This window comes from Pleurodeles waltl, chromosome 6 (assembly GCF_031143425.1).
Source record: "Pleurodeles waltl isolate 20211129_DDA chromosome 6, aPleWal1.hap1.20221129, whole genome shotgun sequence".
Taxonomy (NCBI): Eukaryota; Metazoa; Chordata; class Amphibia; order Caudata; family Salamandridae; genus Pleurodeles; species Pleurodeles waltl.
Genome location: NC_090445.1, coordinates 482,680,436 through 482,704,502, shown reverse-complemented (window position 1 = coordinate 482,704,502; position 24,067 = coordinate 482,680,436).

The window sequence follows — 24,067 nt, the reverse complement described above, 5'->3', positions numbered from 1 at the left end:
ATGTTTGTTGCCAGGTGGATAGTGTGAACAGCACTCTCCTGCAAAGCTTGTCCAACCAATTGAAGCCCATTGTAATGGAGTGTTGGAATACCAACTCTGGCAAAATAGGCCACACCAGGAACCATCCACTTCAGGCAAATTGCAACCACAAGTTCTAAAAATCCCACTCTCTCCACAAAAAAAAATAAAAAATGGAAGGAGGTCCAGCGCTAACATTTTAGCCAGCTTCCCATTTTACAAATGTGCTGTTGCTTGGTAACCTTCGTAGGGCCCATCCTGCTTAAACATGCCTATAATGGTAGACTGGATTTTTTTCTTTTCTGGTGCCACTGATGCAGGTGACTTCAGGAGAGAGCTAGTAGGTAGTAGAATCAATGTGCATCTTGGGTCAGTCACTATGTGCTGTGGTGCCTCCATCTGACCATTGCACCATTTTTAGGTTGCTGAGACAGGTGATACTGGCCCACTGCTGGGGACAGGGCTGCTTTGCTTCAAGCTATCACACGATTCTTGTTCATCACCTTCACCGTCCACCGTGATTGGAGCTGATGCCCCTCTCTCATGACCACCACCACCTGAAGCAATTTTGTAAGGTGCTCCTCCCACTGGATTGCATGATGTTTTATCATTTGAGTCATTTGGTCTCCAGTACCATAGTGTGAACCAGGTTTACCTCGACAAACACTTGTGGGGAAAATTAAGCATATTGCAATGTTATCTTCCTGCTTGCTAATCATAAATAAGCCCCAAACTGGGGAGGAGAACTTTTTTGGTGGACCCCTTGTACCACTGCCAATGTCAGAAGAGCTGGAGGTAGGTGGATATGTCGAAGATTGCCTCTCTGCAGTGCGTACTTTAACTGAGGTAGTGGTGGATGCTGGTCTCAGCTGGGACCTTACAAATATGAAAGCTGGGTAGGTTAAAATGGAAGGGTAATGTTGGAGCCCTCTGAGCCACCTTTTATGACAATGACTAGTGTATCCTCCTTCTCTCCCCTTCCATAATTCCAAGGCTTTCAGGAACTTTCCTTTTTTCTTCTTTCTCGAGATAGGGCTCGGTCTCAGCTAGGGTGTAATCCATGTCCAGATCATCAGAATTGGGGCTTGGAGAAGATGGTGGAGTACCCCTCCTTTTTCTTGCAGGAGATTGGGTTGCCAATGGTTCAGGAACAGGTACATCTTGCTCAGCATGAAGCTCAACTTCCTGTTCTGCTCCTGCTTCAAGAAGATCTACTACTGATGGCAGCGGCTCTTCCTGTTGTCCACTTTGCTCAGTTTCCTGAGATGATTGGGTACTAGTTTGCGGCTGAGAAACTCAAATTCAGACTCACTGTTCCTCGCTGACAGACATGGCTTTGGGTTTAGGTTGAGGTGGTGCCGTTGATGCAGGAGTTCTGCTCCTAGGTTGCTGGCTAGAGGATGGTGTGGCAGGCACATGTTTCCTGTAAAACGTTTAGTCAGCACGTCGGTGTGGAAATCTGCTTCTTTCTCTGCTCCTCACTGGCTACTTTCTTGGCAACAGCTTTGGGGCCATTTTCAAGCTCTGACAGTTGGTAGTGGCAATTAGCTGCACAAGCAGAATAGATTTGCAGGACTCAGGTGTTGTGGTCAGGTCACTTTGGGTCAGCCTTCTGTCTGGTAGTCCTCTGTGAGTCTTGTACACCTAACATCAAACAATCAAGAACAACATTTAGTGAAATATAACATTTTAGTTTTCTTTTAATTATTCATAGTGCATACAATATCATTTAGTAAGGTTAGTGTATCCACTCCAAAGTCAAACCACACCACCATAACATATTTCATTTACAATCAGGATAACGCTTTTCTTTAAATGCATTTAAGGTGAGACACCTGTGGCAGGTAGGTGGGTCCCGGGCAAAATCATTCTTTAAAAAATGAATGCTGGTGTATACCTATGGCAGGCTTGGATTTCAGGAGAAAATGGAATAATCCTTAAAATAATAAATGTTTGTGTGTGCCTATGGCGGGGGGGAGGGGTCGAGATAATCCTGATAAAGTAATAAAATCCTCAAAAATCCTTCAAAAATTAATGCTTTGTGTGTGTGTGTGTGTGTGTGTGTGTGGCTGTGCTGTACCAGTGTTTAATTTAAAAAAAGTAAATTAATAATTAAAAAAGAAAGATCTAAAAAAAAATATATATATAACATATTTAAAAATAATAAACAAATACATAAATATAATAGTAAATGACTAAATAAATAGCTAAATAAATAAAATTGCTGGTGTACCAGGGGACTATGAGGGACATATTGGGATTTGGGAGACTAGGACGGGCAGGTGAAAAATCAAAAGAAATTCACAATTAAACATTGTTCAAATATATGCCACAATAATCCTTAAGCATAGTACTTACAATGATGTAAAGGAACACATGCAGGCCCATGGCAAAAGCACACTGACTGCTTACACAAAATGGGTGCTGCTCACATGGTTAAACACCAACAAGCAAGTAGGCATGGAGAACAAAAAACACATGCAGGATTATGGCAAAGGCACACTGGCTAGTTGCACAAAATGGCCACCGGTCACATGGACAGACAACAAAAACAGCAAGCACGGAGGCATTGGTGAGCAAAGAACATATGCAGGCCTATGGCAAAAGCAAAGCACACTAGCTGGCTGCACAAAATGGCCTCTGGCCACATGGTCAAACAACATCAACAACAGCAAGCAAGGAGGCATTGGAGAACAAGAACACATGCAGGACTGTGGCAAAAGCACACTAAATGCCTACACAAACTGGCCGCCAGATGCATTGTCAAACTACAACAAGAAAGGAGGCATAAACAAGAAAGAATACATGCACGCTTATGGAAAAAGCACACCGGCTGGCTGCACAAAATGGCCGCTGGCGACATGCTCAAACAACACCAACAGCAAGCAAGAAGTCATTGGAGAACAAAGAACACATCAAGACCCATCGTAAAAGCACACTGACTGGCTTGATGAAATATCCTCCGGCCACATGGTCAAACAAGAAGCAAGGAGGCATGCATAATGAAGAACCCATGCAGGCCTATGGACATTGACTACACAAAATGGCAACTGGTAAATGGCATAGAGAATAAACAAAGACAAATGGTAGCTTAATCCAAACTGTCAGAGTCACCAGATCCTCCGGGTCTGCGCACGTTCCCAACACGTCCACCACTAAACAGCTCCAAGACTCTGATAGGTAAATCACAGAGGCTAAGAGAGTTCAAGAGGGGAAGAGGGGATTAGGAAGGGAAACAGCTGGGAAGGAGACGGCTGGGAAGGAGACCTGTAGTAAGAAAAGGGTTAGAACACACAGTATGAACATTATATCTCCTGAAATCAATACTAGACTACGATTCTAAGCATAGTCATTCTGAAAACATGAACAATCTATGAATTCAGTTTAAAATGACTAAGTTTCAAAATGGCCGGATACCTGTAAGGGAATCAAGATGGATTAAATGAAAACTTTCTTATTCAAGTACTTTCCTTTACATGAGAATCCGAAAAACATTCTGACTAAATTTTAAACCAGTCATTTAAATCCTTTTTTGAGAATGAATACGAGGACATTACAATATTGCATCTAGAAACTCTGATCTTCTGTGTACTCTTAAAATGTTTCCACACAAATTGCGCATATTGTAGATTTATATATATATATATATATATATATATATAGTGTAAACACCATAAAAGGATTGTGCACCATGAATAACACAATATGGATTCAGGAAAAAACAAATCACATAACTTATCAACTCTAATATTACATGATAAATATCTTAGAATAGTGGCATACAATAAACAACATGAATTAAACTCGAGAAGAGAATTGTGCGTCTTGCCGATTCGAATGTCACCATGTAAAAAGCCAAGAAATGGTAGTACGCAATGAATATCAAAGTCAAATCATCATTAAACGAATTGCGCGTCTTGCCGATTCGTAAACCACGATGTAAATGCCAAGAAATAACAGCTCACAAGGAATAACAAGATCAAAGTACAATGAAACGAATCGTGCGTCTTTTGCCGATTCTTAAGCCCCATGTAAATGTCAAGAAATGGTAGCGCGCAATGAACAACAAGGTTAAAGCACCATGAAACGAATCGTGCGTCTTGCCGATTCTTAAGCCACCATGCAAATGTCAAGAAATGGTAGCACGCAATGAACAACAAGGTTAAAGCACCATGAAACGAATTGCGCGTCTTGCCGATTCGCAAGCCACCATACAAATGTCAAGGAATGGTAGCGCGCAATGAATAACAAAATTAAATCAGCATGAAACGAATTGCGCGTCTTGTCGATTCGTAAACCACCATACAAATGTCAAGAAATGGTAGCGCGCAAAGTAATCTGTTAATCATTAAAGAATTAAGCCAAGAATAGGAAAGTTCTCGATAACGGCGTTGGGAGGACAGCCCAACCACCATCTTACCGCCCAGAACAAGGAAGAATGAAGGGCAGAGGCCTGGAAGATCAAATAGGCCACTGGGACAGGAGCTCAGGAAGTAGCTGCTGCTCTGCACCAGGACCTCTGAATAGTGAGCACTTGGAGCTGGGCTGGCTCCCTTTTATAGAGTCTTGGCCCAGCCCACAACCACACCCAGGCATGCTGCAGGGAAAGTCTCTGGAAGGCCCTGGAAAGGGACCACACCCTAACACACTCTGAGAGCCTGCAGCAATACATTCCAAATGAAAAGTATTTCTAAACACATTAAAATAAGTCTTCAGGATTAAACTCTGCAATGCAAAAGGTTAAACAACAACATATCAGCACAATGCATAAATTATGTTGTTTTGAGAGTGCTGGGTTTTTGCATTCTAGTCGCCAATAGAGCGTGCACTGCCCTGGTGTTGACACAAACACACACACTGGCCAGGCAAAGGAGGCATGGTAACAACAATGAAGAAATTGCTGCCATTAATTCAGCAATGCTTAAAATAAAAATTAAGTGAGCTATAAAAAGTTTACAGCAACACACATCCTCCCAAGGAATCAAATATTACCTGACCAGCATGGAATTTTTGCAAACAAAAACATGAAATAAAAAAGAAAACCACTGATAGAAATGGGGTCTCTAGTTGTCAGAGGTATACACCTATATCCAAATAGGGATCATGATCCTAGTCAGGGTAAGTCACACACAATCCAAATTACCCTGTGCCCACCCTCTGGTAGCTTGGCACTGAGCAGTCAGGCTTAAATTAGAAGGTAATGTGTAAAGTATTTGTGCAATAAATAATGTAATAACACAGTGAGAACACCACAAAAAGACACCACACTGGTTTAGAAAAATATAAGATATTTATCTGATTAAATGCTGCAGCAGGGCAACAGCAAGGCAGCAGTCTTTTACAGCAAAATAGTCCAGGTGAGTCCTTTGGGAAGCCAGGCAGCTTCTCTTGTCCGGTTGCAGGTTCTGGTGCAGAGTTTCTTTCCCAAGAAGTGTCTAGTTTGATAGAGTCAGGGACTATACCCAAAAGTGCCTTTGAAGTGGGGGAGACTTCAAAGAGTGTTTTTGAAGTGCACAAGGTCCCCTTTCAGAAGACCTCTGTCTGCCAGGGTCCCAGTAGGGGGTTTGGCAGTATTTTGTGTGTGGGCAGGCTACTGTCCTTTGAAATGTAAGTGTCAGGCCCACCCCCATTCCAGCCTAGGAAGACCCATTCAGTATGCGGATGGGTGCAGGTGTGAGTGAGCATCCTGTGTTTGTGGTTGTCTGGGTGAAATGCACAAGGGAGCTGTCAACCAGCCTAGCCCAGATGTGTATTGGAGACAGGCTGTAAGGCACAGGAGGATTTAAGTGCAGAGAAATGCTTACTTTCTAAAAGTAGCATTTCTAAAATAGTAATATAAAATCCAATCTGACCAGTCAGCAGGATTTTGTATTACCATTCTGGCCATAATAAACATGACCTATTTGCCCTTTTCTAATCAGAATCTACCACTCAAACAGTTTATGAGGGTAGCCTTATTGTTAGCCTATGAAAGGAGCATGCCTCACAGCAGTGAAAAACAAATTTAGGAGTTTTCCCCCACCAGGACATATAAAACACACAGATATATGTCTTGCCTTTTACCTACACAGCACCCTGCTCGCTGGGTTGCCTAGGGCCTACCTTAGGTGTGACGTATCTGTAGAAAAAGGGGAGTTTAAGGCTTGACAAGTACTTTTAAATGCCAAGTCGAAGTGGCAGTGAAACTGCACACACAGGCTTTGCAATGGCAGGCCTGAGAGATGGTTAAGGGACTACTTATGTGGGTAGCACAACCAGTGAAATGGCAGGCCCACTAGTAGCATTCAATCTACAGGCCCTGTGCACATGTAGTGCACTTTACTAGGGACTTGCAAGTAGATGAAATATGCCAATTGGGTATGAACCAATGTGACCATGTTTTAAGGTAGAGAGTATATGCACTTTAGCACTTGTTAGCAGTGGTAAAGTACGTAGAGTCCTAAAACCAGCAAAAACAGTGTCAAAAAGTGGAGGGAGGCAGGCAAAAAGCTGGGGGTGACCACCCTAAGGCCAGGTCTAGCAACCACACATTTTTAATACAATCCAATCCCATCCATGGCCTAAATGATGTTTTGAAACAGCATATGCCTATTAATCAGTTGTTTCATGTACCCATCACTAGTACTGGCTGGATGGCACATGAGCAGACTAGTCTACATAGTAAAATAAATGAATTGTGCAAATTTAACAAACATGGAGAAAATGTATTGAACTGTGAAACAGTTTTCCCTTACAAAAGGTAAAAAATGTAATGCATAATATTAACTAGGCCCCCACCGAAACTCTAGGCTGCCCACCACCACCACAATCACATTTAAAAATCAATTAAAAGTACAAATTAATACTGGTGCATACCCTGTATCAAACAGACAACACCCTCATACACACGTTTTTTAACTTACTAATGATATCACAAAAACAAAGGGCTTGATTTAGATCTTGGTGGTGTTACTGCCAAACTGCTGTGGCAGTGAACCTGAGAAGAGTGTCAAGTTGACGATGTTCAGACCGGCATATTTAGATGTTTCAGTTATGCAGGCGGTGTACTGGCAGTAGTTTGCTAAACAGCGGGAGGGCATTGCAGGACCTAATGGACATCAGACAATGGTAGTGGCTGTTGAATACACGTACCTTTGCCATATGTGTCACCTGCATTACACACAACACAACACACAACATACACAATATTATCCATTGCCATTCCAGCACAGCAAACACACATCTCCATGCATTTATAACATAACATATATACAATATTGATGCAGCACCCACACATGACACAACCACAACTATCCACACAACTACACACTCATCTGCACAAAGACACTCAAACATCACAACGACACACATTACACCAATGACCGCCATACAAAAATCACCTGAATGTTGAATGTAGCAACACAAAAGAACATACACAAAAGCATCAAATTCATATGCAAGTGGCACATCTACTGAAACAACCACAGCACTCACTCCAGCTCCCTCCACCTCAGCCAGCCAATCGCATTGCATCACACAAAGATACATGTACAGACTCACACACACAACTCGAAGCACAACATGACAGGTACAGGTCCCTTTGCAATGTTCACACATGGACACAGATGACAGGTGGGATTGTACCATCATTGTGGTGCCCTCATTCATTTGTCAATTAATACAGACACCAAAATAACATTTGTGTATGTGTGCGATATGTGTTCTATACCAGTGTGTCCCCATCAATATCTGACATATGCATGTCACAGTAATCTAAAAACAATACTGTGACATATCTATGTCTGCAGTGACCCCTAGCTCATGTGCAATGACCCCCCCAACATGCACAGCCAATGTGGGTTCCCTTCCTTTGTATCCAGTGACGGGGAGAGTAGTGTTTTCTTAGTGGTCTAGAGGAAGCAGTGACAGAGGGTGTTGTCTAGCCGTGTTCAGCCAGAAACGGAATTGGAATTAGAAAAAAAGGTGAGTTTTCACCCCTTTTGTCCCCAAATCTGTCAAGTCAGAAATGGAAGTCGAACCTCCAAATTTTGCTTGATGTAAGGAACTTCCAAATCTGCATGGAGTCCTGCTGCCAGCCACTCTTTCCTATAGTACTGTGGTGGGCCATGGGAATCATTGGTGGAGTCGGCAGGACTCAGGCATGTTATTATCTATGGGACCACCAACATCTAAACCTGCTGGGCAGACCGCCTACCCAGTGGATGGGGTTTCCATCGAAAAAGTGGTATTGGACCCATTACCGCCAACATATAAATCAGGCCCAAAGTCCTTAAAATCCAAAGGTATATATACAGCATGAATTGCAGACAGAGAGAGTGATACTTCCACCTTGAAATCCAAGTGACAAGTGACCAGGAGGTGGACAAAGCACTGGGAGGAGTCTGCAGGACAGGAAGAGAAAGTTGGAGTCTCAAGGAAACTTCCTTCCTGTTGAAAAAGAAGAAGAAAAATTGTGATGTGCACTGAAAAACGACCTAAACGCTGTCCTTTGAAGTAGAATATAAACTCAATTTTTTTTTTTGAAGTGATGACATTTTTCAAAAGTCCATACTTATGACTTTGAAGTAGTTTGCGCAATTCTTCTATCTGCTTTCACCATTGCCAGTTAGATTGTTCTCTTCAGCACTGCAAGATACATTATACAGTATAAAAGATCATATGCCTCAGGGTACAGTAATCTGGAGATGTTGAAATACTGTGTCATTAAAAGTATCCAGCCGACCTGAAAAATGGGGATTAACATGTGAAATGGATGTTGTTTCCATACTAGTAGCAACTCTTCTTTTATGGATTTGGGCATAATTCACTATTAGTACATTGTTGCTGTCTTTTCCAGGTGAAACGAGCATGTGGGAAAAATAGGTGCAGTGTTCACACACAGTTGCGGGATCATCGTCTCACTCATAATGAAGACCTCACTTAATTTTGCAAATCACAGAAAAAGCAAACCACACTGTAAGCATTAATTATGAATACATACACCACGAAGTGCTCCAAAACCCATATGAGACATAAACATTTTGCAAACCTTGCAAAGTTGCATAGTTTTCCGTAGAACTTTATGAAGGCTGCAAAAGGAAGACACAATTCTTTTAAAATTCATTTGAATGGTTATTATATTGATTTGTTGACTTTCAGCCCACTGTCAGTATGTAAATGGTAGTATTGTAAATTGTTAAAACTGCATTGTGTGGACTATTTGACACATGTTTAATAAGCACATAAATAAATAGATAGATAAATAAATAAATAAATATAGAAAGAAATACATAAAGAAATACATAGATAAATATGCTGATGTGTACATATTGATTCCTTTACCTTGCAAATTTGGAAGATGACAATGCCCTCACAAATATATCTGTAATCACCAGCAAAAAGGTATATATAGATAGCAAGGCTAAAATTGTAGAGGCAATCATTGTTTGCCACATTGTTCTCTGGTAAATTTCACCCACTTATAAACATCCCTAAAATATAGCTCTGGAACAGGAAGTATTGTCTATCTTAGGTTTGTTCTACACTACAAGTGTGATTTCTTTCTGGTATTGCACCCCAAAGAAGGGCCAAAAGTGCATGGACCAAACACTGATATTCAAAAAAGATGATTGTGTATTTAATTGCTAATGACATATTGGTTTAATATCAGGTGTTACAACCCAGAAGAGGCGACCTCTGGCCCAATAATGGCATGACAAAAAGTCCATATCTCATCATTGTATCTGCTGAGCAGGGGGATATGAAGCATCATAGTAAGACAACACCATCCTATCTACATTGTATGAAAAAACATAAAGAAAATGGCACGAAACACATGATCCAATATATCTTCCACCTTGGGAAAGCAAGAAACAAAATGCTAAACCAAAATTATACAAGAGAAGCACAGGAACTCAAAAAGCAACAGAGTGTAAACCATAAATCTTTCGAACAGCGCCAGTAAAGGCTTGCTTTACTATTCCACTCAGCTATCCACATAAAATACATATCTGTTCTTTACAGCAGTCCTATTAACCCTTTGTGCTACTTTATGGAGAGTCAAAACTGCCACTAGACAAAGCTCTGACCTCTCTAGCAAAAACATTAATCAAAAGAGTTATCTTGATATTTTTATTGCTCCCTGAAAGCTGGATGCATAGGAGCACTGCAGCAGATGCTTTTAAATTGTAGGTTATTGTTGAATGGGCATGGGCACTGCAGGGGCCCCCAGGGGCCCCGCGGCACCCCCTACCGCCATCCTGTTCCTGGCGGGAGACCCGCCAGGAACAGGATGGCGGTAGGGGGTGTCAGAATCCCCATGGCGGCGGAGCGCGCTCCGCCGCCATGGAGGATTCTCCCGAGCAGCGGAAAGTCGGCGGGAGACCGCCGACTTTCCGTTTCTGACCGCGGCTGAACCGCCGCGGTCAGAATGCTCGACGGAGCACCGCCAGCCTGTTGGCGGTGCTCCCGTGGTCGGTGACCCTGGCGGTCACCGACCGCCAGGGTCAGAATGACCCCCTAAAGCAAGAACACACAATGGCTGCTCCCCTGACACGCACATTGAGCCTACCACCACCTTCTATGTTGCCTACATCAGTGGCACCAGCAAAGAAAAAAATCCAGGCTACTATTACTGCCATTTTTAGGCCGGTGGGGCAGTGCGAACACAATCACCCAACAACACGTTTTTATAACGTAAAGCTGGCTAAAATGTTTTTGTGGAAAGAGTGGGTTTTCTAGAATTTGTGGCAGCTATCTGCCTGAAATGGAGGGTTCCCAGGTGGACCTATTTCGCAACAGTTGCTGTTCCGATGTGCTGGAATTGGTTGGACAAGCTTTGCAGCAGAGTGCTGTCCAGACAATCCACCTGATGACAGCCATGTGGACCAACTGCCAAGCCACTGATTATATGTGCATCACTGCACACTTGATCTCTTTTGTAGGGGTTAGAGAAATGATATCTGCAGGTGTTGACACAGCTGGAATGTTTAATGGTGCTCGTAAGCATGCAACAGTAGCTGTGCTCGCAATGGAGAAGTCTGCAAACATCTTGGGTGACTTTAACAACAAAGTCTTTGAATGGCTGCACCCCAGATGGCTTACCGTTGGATTTATTGCAAAGGACAATGGCAGTAATATAGTTAAAGCCATGTCAGATAGTGGCTATTTCAGGGTCCTGTGTTTGGTGCACTGCATAAACATCATTGTACAGGACTTCCTCCAAAAAGAACCTCGAGTCAGCAACTTACTGTCCATATGAAGAAGAATCTGCACTAATTTGAGCCATTCTTTTAGAGCCCGCCAGCTGTTGAGCATTATTCATCATGAGAATAGAATGTCAGGTAAAGCCCTCATACAAGAGGTGCCAACACATTGGAATTCTACTTATTACATGTTACAACATTTGTTTGAGCAGTACAGACTAATCAAAGAATATGCCATGCAAAGAGGGGATGCAACTGTAAAAGGCATGTTCATTGAGACAGACCTGGTCAAATGCCCGACAGAGATGCTGCTTCCCTTTGAACTTTTTTCACGGGAAGTCAGCAAAAAGTACTGTGACATGGGTTAAGCTATCCCATTGGTGCATATGCTGCAGAAACAGCTAAAGTAGGTGTCTAAAATGTACACAAGTGTGGATGAAAAAACAGATGCACAGGAGTTGGTGGACAGCTTAATCCTTTGCTTCTCCTTCAATACAACGCTTCAAAGAGACATTGGCCCTCATTATGAACACAGCAGTAAACACCGCACCACCGGCAGTAAAAACCGGCAACAGGGGAGCGGTCCGGACCGCCAAATAATGATCCAAATGAAACACAGGCATCCTGAAAACCACCCACCGCCAGCAGAGGAGTGCCGACAACGATGGCAGAGCCCGCCCACAGGCCGACAGAAAGGCCCAAGCCGCCCATCAAATAATGAAACACTAGACTGCCGTCAGTTCCGGGATGGGATCCACCGCCTTGCAAAGCCAGGCGGAAACAAACCAAATATAAGGAAACACTCACTGGAGGCTAACACAACATGCCGAAGCAGACATGGATAGAGAGCTGCAGATCATGCCAGCCCTACTCCTTGCTATATACCTCCACGACTGACACCGCCAACGAAGACGACGACGGTAAGTACTGCAACCTACTAAACAAGGGAAGAAAGGGCACAGTTACATACCCACCCACTCCACCCACCCCGCAACGCTCTCCCAACCCTTCAGAGCAGCACAAGCCATACACCCCACAGCAAGAGGTACTTACCCGACAGAAGGCAAATCCAACCTGACCATAGTACATACATGTGCCCCACAACCACAAACAATGAAATGAGAGAGCAGGGATCCAGAGTGTGCCGCCAAAACACAGGCCACACATAAACTTTTAATTCAGCTCTCTGAGCAAACGATATGTAAGTAAGGCCAATGGCCAGTCCATAGTGTCATGAGCCCCATGGGCTACAGTGGCCCCAACCTGACTCCCACAAGTGTTACGTTACTCCACCTTATAGGGGCAACAATGGGTCATCCAGGCACCTGAGGGAACAGGGGTACGGGGTGGTGGGGGTGGGGATTTACGACAGGGGTGGGCCTTGGATTTGCATTCAGAAGGTAGAGGGGGCTTGGTTTTGGCATTGGAAGGTGGGGGAGTGTGCTTGGACCGGGTGAAGCCAGATGGAATTGGCTCAGCACGGGGCTTCTTCCTCTCTGGGGAAGGGGCATGGGAATGTGAAGGGCGGACAGGGGCGGGCTGTGAAGTGTAAGGAGTGGAAAGGGCAAGGAGGCGTGCACGTTTAGAGATGAGACGTGGTGGGCTAGTGGGTTGGAATAGGTCAGCACAGGAGAGGAAAAGTTTCTTTGGAGCAATTGGGTTTGGAGTGGAGGTAGAGGGTGTTGTCGTAAGTGGTGTAGGTGTGCGTGTTGTGGGTGCAGGTGACTGGACAGTGTGTTGGGGTGTGGTGGATGTGTGATGGGTGGGTGTTTTGGTGTGTTTGTGTGTTTTTGGAGGAGGGAGGGTGGACACAGTGGGACAAGACAGGCTGCCAGTGTGAATGTATGTTGTTTGGGTGTCTGGTGAGTGTGCTGCATGTGTCAACTAAAGCAGTTGTGGTGAGTGCAGGTGTGGTGTCTGGGGTGCATGTATGGATGTGTGCTATTGTGGTGACTGCAGGAACAGTGTTAGCAACAGTGAATAAAGGTGCAGTGCCTGGGGGTGTGCATGTAGAGGGGACAGACAGGGAGGTGGAAGAGTTGGGCACACTGGGGGAAGTGAATGTTGCTGTGTGTGCATGTGTATGTTGGCTGTGTGAATGCTTGTGGTGGGAGGTGTGGTGCTTGTGTTTAGAAGTGTGCTTCTTGTGTGTTGAGGTGTGTGCCTGTGGGTCAGAATGTGCGCTTTGGATGGGTGAAGGGAGTGGGGTGCTAGAAGGGATAGAGGAATTTGGAGGGGAGACGGAATGACCAGGGACACTGGCTGCCATCAAAGAGGAGGCCAGAGCCTGAAAAGATCTCTGTAGTCCAGACACGGCACAGTGAATGCCATCCAGATAGGCATTGGTTTGCTGCATCTCTGATGCTAGACCCTGGATGGCATTGACAATGGTTGTCTGCCCTACAGAGATGGTTCTCAGGAGGTCAATAGCCTCCTCCGTGAGGGCAGCAGGGTTGACTGGGGCAGGGGAAGAGGTTCCTGGGGCGAAGGAGACGCCCACCCTCCTGGGTGAGGGGCCACGGGCAACTCGGTGGGGAGCAAATGGGAGGGCGTTGATGGAATGGGGGTGGGGGAAGATGACACAGTAGGTGTGGGCCCACTAGGGTCTGCCACCACCAGGGAGACCCCATCGGAGGAGGTATCGGTGTCACTACCTCCAGTGGTAGTTGCCTCCCCCGTGGTATTCCCTCGCCCTCCAACCCACTGGTCCCCTTTGCGTCGGACGACTCTGCCTCCGATGATCCGTGGGCCACTGCATCCCCACTCGCCGGTGCCTCAGCTCCCTCGCCAGGAAAGGCTGATGTACACAGACAACACAAGAGAACAGGGATGGGGAGACAAAACAAGAGAGACACTTGTAAATAGCTGAATGGAGTGAACATAGTAGTTCATACATACACCCACCCAGAAGACCCTCCAACAGGCAGCACCTTCCACTATACCCATGGCTATGCCCCTGACTAGTTCCCAGAACCCTGCTCTACAGCCATTCCCTAAACAACTTAAGGACCCGACGTGTGGAAGACCCGACCAAACAACCCCTACTCCCCAAGGGGGCCATCATGTAGATGGATATCAGTCAGAGTCCCAGCAGCAAAAACCCGAATGCACACCCAGACATCCATCAAGGGTAAAATATATGGTTTGTGTACTCACCCCCCTTGTGCTGATGCTCTTATTGTCTGGTCTGTCTCCTGTGCTGTAGTGGGGGCTTCCTGTACTGTGTGGGCCTCTGGCTGGGTTTGGACAAGCTGCTGCAGTGCACCTGCTATGCTGGCCATAATGGCGTTGTACAGTTTCCACTGCTCCATGGCCTCTTGGTGGTGTGCTTGCTGCATCCTCTGACTCTGCTCTAGGGTGGAAACTATCTGGACCAATCTGTCATTGGTATGGTGGTAGGCCCCCAGGACCTCAGAGATTATGTCCTGGGCTGCAGCATCCATCTTGTGGCCTCCCCCCTGGGCCAGTGATGCCCAGAGGGGAGGCCACAGTGATGCCCTCCCACTGTGCCTAGCCCCCGGAGCCTGCGTCCCCTGCACAGGTCTGGCGGTGCCACTTGTACTGGGACCATCGTCTTCGTGCCTGTTGGTAGGGAGTGACTGTGGCCTCTGTACTTGTGTTCCACCAGTCTGATGCCTGGATACACAGGTGTGTGGACTGTTACCCTGGGCTGATGTTATTGCCTGGGTGGTTGGGGTGTCAGTGGTATCCTTGGTGGGACTGCTGGATGGTGACAGTCCAGGACTGTGTGAGAGGCCAGCCAGCTCATCAGTGTCCAGGGTTCCATCACCAGTGTCCTGTGAGGTGCCTCTGTCTCCCTGGGGAACACTGCCACTCCTTGTCCTGTCCATCAGGGTGGCATGGGTAGTGGTGCCTCTTGGGGGAAATGGACATGTCTGTTACATTAGCATGGTCAGATGGGGTGCAGAGGCCTGGGCGGGTTTGTGCAGCTTACACACTATGGGGCCTTGCAGGATGCTTTAGTGGGGTTGGCATTGCTTTTTGCTTTGTATGTGTAGGTGCATTGTGGGTGTTACAGGCCATTGTGTTTCCTTGCAGGGGTGGGTGGCTGTGCACAGGGGGAGTGATGTGGGCCTGTTAGTGGGGTTGTGAGCATGCAATGGTGGAAGATACACCATTGGGCTGGGTGGGGTGTTGGTCCTGGTGGGTGTTGGAGGGGTGGGGTGGTACATGCATTACAGGTGTGATGGATATGGGGTAAATGTATACAACTTACCCGAGTCCATTCTTCCAGTGAGTCCAGTGAGGCCCTCAGGGTGCAGGATGGCCAGTACATTTTCCTCCCAGTAAGTGTAGTCGGGTGGTGCTGGTAGAGGTCCTCCCCCAATCTTCTGGACTGCAATGTGGTGCCTGGATGCCATGGCCCTGACCTTCCCCCGCAGGTCGTTCCATCTCTTGCAGATGTCGTCCCTGGTGCGTGGATGGTGTCCCACTGCCTTGACCCTGTTGACAATGGTCTGCCACAGCTCCATCTTCCTGGCGATGGGTGTGTGCTGCACCTGAGCCCCAAATAGTTGTGGCTCAACCTTCAGGATCTCGTCCACCATGGTCCTTAGCACCCTTTCTGTGAAGCGTGGGTGTTTGGGGGTGCCATGGTGAGTGTGGTGAATGGTGTCTGTGGTGGAATCTCAGTGAGGGTGCTCTTCTGTGGTTAGGTGTAAGTCTCGTGGATTGTGGTGTTCAGTGTCTGCTTCTGGTGATCTCTGTCTTCATTAGCCTACTTTTATTGCAAAGGATTGTGGGGTGTGTGTCTGTGATTGTTTTATGGTGTAGTGGATGTGTGTCAGGTGTGTGGGTTTCTGACTTATCCAATGTGTGCACTTCTTACTGTTGGGTCCACTTGCCGCCCGTAGCGGTCTGCACTGCCAATGGTCGTTCCGCTTCCACTGACCGCCAAGGTGATTTGTGCTTCGTTATTTGGAGGGTGGGATGTGGGTGTGCTCGGCGGTGGCAGGGTGGGAGGTCCAGCATTTCCACCGACAAGGTCCTGGCGGACTCTGGTGGACTGGTGATTTTTGTTGAAATTAGAATTTTGGTTCATCATATGGCAGGTTTCTGTTCACCGCCAATGGCGGTCTTCTGTTCACCGTCACCACGGCAGTCAGCGGTGTTTACCGCCATGTTCATAATGACCACCATTGTGCCATCCAAACATTACATCTGTGCCACAATTCTTGACCCATGGTACAAACAATTACTGGCCACTTTCATTCCTTTTTCAGAGGAGAATGTTTCAACCTACAAAACATAGATTGATGAGCAGGCCAGAGACAAAGAATGGCTGGAAATTAGAGGCCCACTCACAGGCAGATGTTCTGGGGTGGAGCCAACAACTTCCATAGAGCCTGCGGACAGTGCTGTTGGCTTACAACAGCCAAAATCAACACCAGCAACAACAATAAGAATGGGAGCAGCAGCCCCAAAATCTACATTTGATTGGTTTCTAAAGGCAGGGCTTAAGTCCACTGCAAAGGTGAAGGCAAAAGAGCTTGAGAAAGGTGGAGCACCAATGACCATTGAGCGGATGGTCCAGGCCTACTTGGATGACCCAACGGAGGTCTATCTGGATCAAAACCCATTGGTGTATTGGTATAGTAAGAGGCACCAATAGACAGTGCTCAGTACACTGGCAATAATGTATCTGGTTTGCCCTGTGGAGAGACTGACCATGATCAAAATGAATCAGCACTTTATACCACCAAATTAAAGCATACTTTAAGTACAACAGGAGGTGGATGAGGGTGATGGTTGATCAGACTCAGGTCTTTGTAGCGCATTAGCTGACCAACTTCTGGGGAACCACCTGAGTTTGAAGACAAACTCTACTTCCCTGGTTACACCTGGGGCACCATAGAGCTTTCTACTTTCTACTATAAAAAGCTTTAAGAAAATAAATTGGCTGGCTGTGGGAACCTTATTATTGTATATTGTTTGTTTCTGTCTAAATGACTAATGAACCGCAACTGTTTTAGGCATATGTATGGCCGAATTGTAGTTGGACCAGTGTGCATTGAAGAAGCCCTCAAACCCACCAAATTCACATCAAAGAGATTTGAGAGACAATTCCTGCCTTCATTCTATGCCTAGCCTTTCTTTTGTCACCTAGCATGCCTGCCCCAGATATTTAATTTACAACTTACTGGCCAATCTGTGTTTCGTTTCCTGAATCGAAGAGGATCAGCAATGTGCCACTATGCTTGATTGGAACAGGTAAGTAATGCTGTATGTACCTCAATGACTGATATGAGGGATACTTGTTTCAATGTTGAGAATTGAGATGTGACTTATCATGTCTAGTGGTGGCAGATAGTAAGAGTGGGTGTTTATATTGTTTAAGTATATTACACTGGCTTGTGTTTGTGTTGTGATTGATTTACAATGTTGGTGGCATACAAAATAATAATGGATGATAATTTTTTTCCTGAAGGTGATTTTTTCCCCTTTCACAATTACCGAAATTTGTTTGCTGGCGTTTTCACACTGCTTTGTTTTCTGGCACTCTGTTTTCTGGTTCACATTTGTCAAAGAAGACCCGACCAGTCCATTTAGCTAACAAACAAATTCTAGCCCAGAAAATAAATAAAAATACTCAATGTTTCTCTTGTTGTTGTACAGTTACAGGTCACTCTGTCTCAATTGGGTCAGGAGACTGTGACTCTCGGGAGCCTGGAGAATAATGGAAGGAACCAGAGCATAATTTTACAACTTAAACAACTGGCAGAAGAAGGACATTATCAATTTCATGGAAATCAACGGGGGTGATGTTAGGATGAGTCTTAGAGGCCTATTTTAATCTTTGGACTGGTGGTGAGAGATACCTCAGTTACTTGATTTGGGAAATTAAATGCTGCTGTGTGTCTGCTGGCTGGCTCAAGCTGGTTGGGTGGTGGGCCTGTTGTAGGAAACTGGAGGAGACAGACATGTGATGGATGATAATGTCACATTGTGCAGTGCTCTAGGCTCAATGTTAGGATGAGCATGAAAGTTGCGAGTTTGATCATCCCGATAAATGCTGACACTTGTCTGTGATTGTTGCTGGATGATTTCAAAGGTCTTTGCTCTTGCTCTGCCACCTCTCAGTCTTCTTGGTATACTTCTCATTAAGCTCAAGAAGCTTACCTTCTATTCCATCCTTCTTGATTCTACAATATCAAGATGATAATCATTTGTGTTTAACAATCCACAGACCTTCTGTTATCCTGCACCATTACACTCATGCATGCCTTATTGGATCGCTTCAGACAGGTACCCAATAAGATTGACAGGGCAATCCAAAAAGATTGCAGATGCACCACCCAATTTGACAATACAGACTGGTATCATTTTTCTTTCAATGGTCTCTTTTTTTTAGAACTGTGTGTGTTAGCTTCACCCCAAGATTAATTTTATGATCTATTTTGCAAACGTAGCTCACCAAACATTTTTAGATATGTACAACCTAGGTCTCAATGGGGCAGGCAGAATGTAAAGTTATCTGTGTCATACATATTCATGTTTTTTTATTCCTCCCACAACAGGGTGCTGATCATTTCCCGGATGAATATTGTGTTTGTGTTGTGTTTGTCTTTTTTTTCACACCTTTCCCAAAATCCCTTTCCACTCCATTCATCAAAATCCCTAACCCTCTTCTCCCAGGCAGTGTGACAGGTTGTGGTGTTATGTGATAATATACATCATTGAGTAATCTCACACTTGCTGGGGCAGATGTGGTAGAAGCATCCTTAACTCAGTGTGCAGGATCTTAATTTCAGTTCACCTAGGTGGAGTGGAACTCATTTCCAATGCTTTAATTGTTAGTTTTGCTAGCATGCTACTTCCACACCACCATGGAACCTTGAGAAACCATGCAGCCCTCGCTTCATCCATTCAGGCAAAAGAATTATGGAGCACTGTTGTACCTTTAGTTTAGGCAATGTAATTGGCAATGGAAAATCTCTCCCACTTCTATGGGTCGAATTTTGCAGAATGCAATGCAGAGACTAGAAAAGTATTGGGACAAGGTTACCTAACTGCATAAATAATTGTTACATACTATCAACAGTTTTGTAAAAATGCTGCGCTAAAAGGAATACACTATCAGCAAATACGCTGCGTAAAGGCAGCAGTGTGAAGTAAAACACCCCCCAAACGTTTTTTAAGCATAAAGAACTGTAAATAACTGTTTATTTAACCTCACCCCTAGCAAAAATAATAAATAAATACCCACCCCTTCTGCCCACAACTGGGCCACCCTTATCCCCAAACTAATGTCCCTTTACCCAAACAATGTTCAAAAGAAAAATGACCAATTGTACAATGTTGCAAAAGGAGAATGTAAATAAAAATAAAAGTCCTTTACAAACCCGTTCCCACCCTCTCCACCCACCAAAATAAAAGGTTAAAAAAGGGGCAGAGGAGGGCACTAAAGGTGGGCCAGTATTCTCCTGAGAAGCCCCTCCACACGTGCCTGACAGGCCTCTAAGTGTGCCAGCCTCCAAAGGAGGCAGCATTGGAAGACAGTCTCCGAGTGGGAGTGCAGCAGGGATAATGTCACAGCGGGCAGCTGCCCTGGCACTGTGGCCTAGGTGTTGCTGGGCTGGAGGCATTGGGGCCTGGCTGTGGCCCTGAGTACTGGCAGCAGTGACAGCTGCGGCTGCCTCCTCCTCCTCCTCCTCTTCCTCGAAGACCACCAGCATTTGATGTTAAGGTCATAACTGTCACAGCCCTTATATGGACTATGGAGAACAAATATTTTTCTCTCTACTGTTGTGCTAAATTAGTGGTGGCATTGCCAGCTTATCTGGTGCCATAGTCGTACTTGTTACTGTCTGCAGCTGGGGCAGCTATACTAGAAAATTATTTTATTCCAATGTCCATATTTTCTTTGTACCTGAAGTACAAGGCAGATGAATACTAAGAATGAAACACACCACAAAATATAATCAATCATGCAGACATCCTGTCTGCTATAGGTAGGTGGTGGGAGAAGTGATACACTGCAGTACAGAGAAAGGATTAAGGAATGGGATTTAGATTGTATGTGGTGCATTTGCATCATCACAGACTATCCGATTCAGGAAAATCAAGGCACTTACTTATGGACTCCTTTACTCACTGTCCTCATGCCCCTCCTCCACCACACATTGTAATAATTACTTTTTGCATTTGCTTTGCAGTAAGGAAAGAAATCTTCTTAACTAACTCAACTGCAGGGTAAGGTAGAGCGAATTAGAATGGGTAGGTAAAGTACACACTTTACAGCTCATTCAATTCCTTCTCATTATCATCATGTGCCTAAGGTTTGGCTAGTAGTGTTACTCTCTGTGGTTGGCAAATGTTGAAAGGGAAAAATTTGAACAGAAGTAAATCCATTATGGAAGCCATAATAAATTATATTTATCGTTTGGCTTGAAAAATGTGGTAGAACCAAAGATTGAATTTTTCAAATTATTCAGACGTCTGGGATAGAGCTTAAGAAAGATTAAAGGAGTGAAGTACTAGGACATGACTGACACAGTGGGCACTGGGAGGAAAGGGAAACACATCTTTTTTAGCAGTGCCATGCATTGAAAAGTGATCGACACATTAACTTTAACTGCAGCTGACAGACGAACAATGCACAGCCAACACTGCAGTGCTGATTCTGCTGATTTTAACCATGCAGCTGTTAGGTCATCATGGGTGGCACTGTTGAAAAGGAGGCCATGGTCAATGGATAATGGGATACATATTACCTACCTCACTTGAAAAATACTGTAAGTCAAGGGAATATTCTGAAATGTCCAAACCTTTGCATCAAACCTTTGATAAAAACTATTCCAAGCAACTAAGGTAGGTGAGAAGAAAGCCCCTATGCAGAAGAGCTCCCTTGTTTCTTCATTCAAAGCATTTAGATATTCCTCAATGCAAATGTGTTCTTCTACTCCTCCTATTCTTCTTCACCCTGGCCTTTTATACACCGCATATAAGCTAAGCCTTACATTCTCTCATCCAGTCCTTCACCATTTAAAACCATCCAAATTCCAAACATGCTCTCTAGTCTCTGCCAAACTTTCACCAACATACATTTACCCATCAACTACCCATGCATCCTTTCACCCATTCACCCATCCAAGAGATCTAACCCACCTGAGCAGTCCGTTTACCCTTCCAGGCATGGAAACCTTCCACTCATACCCTTTCACCCACCTGGGCTGGCATCCTTCACCCGTATACCCTTTTATCTACCCTTCACCCACACAAGCATCCTATCATCCTCCTCATCACCCACCTATATAATTATTATTATGCACGCTTTAATCCACCTCAACAACCATCTTCTTCCTGCCCCTGAATGCTGGATGATGTGAGAAAAAAAAATAGAAAAGATTAGTGGTACTGTTAATAAATAATCTCTCCAAGCATATATTTTTTTTTTTAAGGAAACAGCAAATGCAGCAACATTTCTACATCAGAGGTTCAAGAGGCCTGTATTATAATAATATTAGTATCAAGGACCATCCTATTTCAAATTTCCTAACCCTATTCCTAATTTCCAAAACTATATTTTGGAAATACTAATGACTTGGAGTAAATGATGTCTACAGTTCTCACCTCATTCTCAATCTCTCAATGTATAGATTGGATGCATGCAAAACTAATACACATCACTGGGAAATTGCTCAGCAATTGGCACTGTACAAGCTACAAAAAAAGGCACAGAGAAGTGAGAGAACATGCAAAATCACTAAGATTAATGTATTAACAATGACTATCTTTGACAGGACAGAGGAGGAGTCTCTGCATTACTTCTTAATCAGCCCAAGCAAGCGCCAAAAAGAAGTACAATTAGGTAGTGCTGAGTACCTGTCTGGATGACGATCACATAATATTAAATTTGTAACATAAAGTTAACTTACCAGCATGTGAGCAGCATGATTGCTATTTAAAAAGAAACTATTAGCATACAGCACAACTAATAATTAATTTTTACTCACCTAGCGCCGCAACGTCCACGGCCAGCAGGTTGAGCAGGTCCGTCTCCCGATCGAGGATGTCGGACCAACGGTGCATAAGCTGTTGCTGGGTGCCCTGAACCCGAGAGCTGTGGAGCACAGCCCAGTGCAACTCTCCCACCGCTGCTGACAATCTCAGAGTCCATACCAAAACCCGGCCCTACCACCTGCTGCCAAGGTGGATGGGAGGTGGTACTGAACATGGAACACCAAGGCAGCCTCCTGCACCTCAATAAATATGGCACAGGGCTGCACCCCTTAATATCACCACCGTCAGCAAGGAAGGCAGCTGACAGATGGGGGCTTGGTGCTGCCACTCCCCTGCTGTGTCATGGCACTGGGGACTTATGGGTAGGGATAAGGAATGAAAGATTAGGAAAAAGGAAAGGAAAAAAGTAAAGAAAAAAAGAAAAACTAAAAAAGTCACAAAAAACACAATTAGGAGAAAAGTTAAAATATAGAAAAATAAAGACAAAAGGTAATATAATAAAAAGAAACTATGGGAAAATAGGTTTTAAGACAGAGGGATGAGAGAGATATCGATAGAAAGGTAGGGCTCAGCACCACAAGCAAAAGAAACAAGATGGCCGCTCCCATGCGAACCTCGTTGTGCCGTTCGCTCGAGAACTCCAACATGAGGTATAACTTTGCATGCCAGTGACATTAAATGTCACTCGAACGGGTATGGCAAAAAACTCCGCCTGCTAGCGTAACTCCACATAGTGTGACTTGACTCTGCATAGTTAGGCGTAGCACAGGCCTAATCTGAATATGGTGGAACAAGGGTTCCAGAGTCAGCGCAAATACCATGGGTGAAAGGGTGCAAACCTGGCATGTCCCACAGGTCAGTGGAATCGACTGGGAAAGCCTGGAGTCTATCTGAATCTTAGTAGTTGGATGTGTTAGGGAAGCCATCGGGTCTCAGTGCTTTGTTATTGGGGAGAAGTTTGATTGCCTGCAGGACCACTTCTAAGTATCAAAATGAAAGCCTACCATGATATTGTAGCCTCTGGTCATATAACCATTCCATGTGATGCCAATACTAGAGCAATATCACAGTGTCCAGTATCTGGTGATGTCCCACTATCGGCTGATCTCATAATGTTAAATGATAATTGCATCATTACTTCAGATGGTACCTCAGTTTCCAAAAGCGAAAAACAAAAACATGCAATGTCATTACCTTCAGTGAGATCAAAGTCTCGAAAGATGACCATCCTTGGCTCATGTCATAGCTTTTGGTGATGTTGCAGCATATATCTTGACATTGTCACTTCTAATCACGTAGTAGCCTTCGACATGTAGCAATTTTTGGTGATGTCATTATGGCTGGTGAAGTTATGTAACGTTTTATGGCGATGTTTCCGAGGCATCATCATAACCGCTAGTGATTTCATAACTTCTGGCCATCTCACCTGACTTCCAAAAACATAGCTCTCAGTGTCCTATGCACAAACAGTCATCCCAGACTCAAATGTGACCAATGCATGGAAAAAAATGTGAAGGATTCAAAAGGAATGTGTGGTAATGAAAATGACTTCTTCTCCGTTAGAGGATGAACAGTGCATTATTAGCAGCCTGCCTGAAGCGTGGCTCCGAAACGATCCAACTGATAGGCATGGAATCCTCGCTCCAGGGAACCATAATGACATAGTTAATGACACAATACACAGAACTAAAACTAAGAGGGCCTTAAAGGCATAACAGCATGTAGTTGGCATAGCTCAATCGATTAATATACCTGTGTATTCTCTTTATTAATTCATAGGCTATACACATTATGGAGTAAAGAGGTACTCCTGTAGTACTCTTTACATACTCCTGCATTCTTTTATGAATTGGCACAAACACATTTATATAGGAAACACAATG